Raw genomic sequence first — 1,905 nt, 5'->3', positions numbered from 1 at the left:
AAAAAACTGGTATATTGCTTTGAATTTACTCAACTCAGTTAAGTGGAACCAGGTAACATAACATGGTTAAGTAAATCCAACATTTCATTTTTTACAGTGTATTTTTCAGAATGGAACACAGCCTTCACTGTTGGTGCTCGGCTCTAGTTACGATGTCATCGTCCCGAGACAATAGCAACCGCTAAACCTGCTAACGCTGCTAACGCTGCTAGCGCTACTAATGATGCTACAAATTTTGCTAAAAATTTCAATGATATCTTCGGCAGTGTTAGCAACATTAGCAAAGCTAKCAGAATTAGCGGTATTATCGGCGTTAGCTTTTGCTGTTGTCTCAGGATGATGACGTCCTAATGAGAGCCAAGCGCCRACGGTGCTCAGCTACATAATGGTAATTTTAGTGATTTTTTAAAAACATTTTCTTTTATACTTGGCACCTCATATTTCTGTCTTTCTTTAATAATAGCCTATGTTTTGTGATTTTAATAAAATATGTTTTCTGAAACACATTTTTAAGCTTATTTGTTTTGGTCTTTGTCATATTAGTGGGCTCTTTAAAATATATAAACACTTCGGGTTTTGTTTGCCGACTATTCTCTGATTGTGTTTTGCCACTTGATTGCAAATTGAGCCCAAACTTGGCAAACGATTAGAAGTTAAATTAGGAGTTTAATTAAGGAGAGCAGGATTTAAGGTTTTGAAAATCATCCAACGAGGGACAAGGAGCAGCGTTGGACTCCTGATTGTGTTTGAGCAACAGTTTGTTTTTTTTTAAAAACCAAAACAGAGATGCTTCCACGCTGCATCCAAAATACAAAACGTCAAAATCGGCTTTGGCCAAAACTCACAAACTTCCTTCTCATGCTTCTGATTAGGATGTGTGTCTGCACCTTGTGTTATTTGGTAGTTATTTTCCTGCAAATCTCAAAAAAAAAAAAAAAAAAGAGTTGCTGCATCAAACAGAAAGTGATGCGTGAGAAAATCTGCTGGCCAGTACCGGCGTGTTCTGCATTTTTTAATCAGGGAGGAAACAGGAACTGATGTCACTGGGTCACAAACAGGATGCTGTGATTATAACACAATGAAAATGGCCGGCGATGTTATGGACACCCAGAGGCCACAGAGCGGGGGGCCCCCTGGCATGAGTGATCAAGCGCAGAAACGAGTGCGTGCGTGTGTTTATTGGTGGGAAGAAACTCTCCAGTGCTATCACGACAGGTCAGGTAACAGAGCAAAGAGGGGGGGCCTTAACTGGATGATTGATTATTGTGATACGAGCCGAAAGTTTCCCAAAACTTCTCGTTCTGTTTTTCGTGCACGCACCGTCTCCTGGATGAGGATGCCCAGGGTCAAGCGGCCGACAGGATGTGTGTGACGAGGGGAAAATAACATCCAGATTCTCCGTAGAGTGTTGATTGCTGCTGATTAGGGGGTGTTGACTGTTGCAGGGTTTCTGTTAATTGGCGGCAGGAGACATTTTGAGAATTTCAGTGACAAAAAGTAAATGAATAAATAAGAAAACTAAGATTGGACCTTGAATATTGACACATTTGTGAGTGTGGAAGAGTGAAGGATAAAGACTGATCAGGTTGTTCAGTTAACTTTTCTTTCCTTGCAGATCCATTCCTCCCCTCATGCTCACATCCACAGGAGTGCCATCTCTCTCTCTCTCTCTCTCTCTCTCTCTCTCTCTCTCTCTCTCATTGGTGGGAGTGGGTGGTACAGAACCGCGCATTGAAACATCGCTCCTAACCCTGAGGGGGAGGCAGGCAGGCAGTTGGGGAGCCTGCAACAGCCTGAGTGCATTTTTTTTTTTTATGAGAGGTGATCTGTGCACTCTGTGGGTCATGCACACGGGGTGAGAGGCATGGCATATGCTGCTGTTTTTATGGCACTGCAGACTCACTC

Source organism: Austrofundulus limnaeus, unplaced genomic scaffold (assembly GCF_001266775.1).
Source record: "Austrofundulus limnaeus strain Quisiro unplaced genomic scaffold, Austrofundulus_limnaeus-1.0 Scaffold63, whole genome shotgun sequence".
Taxonomy (NCBI): domain Eukaryota; kingdom Metazoa; phylum Chordata; class Actinopteri; order Cyprinodontiformes; family Rivulidae; genus Austrofundulus; species Austrofundulus limnaeus.
Note: the sequence above shows the minus strand (reverse complement) of the source record.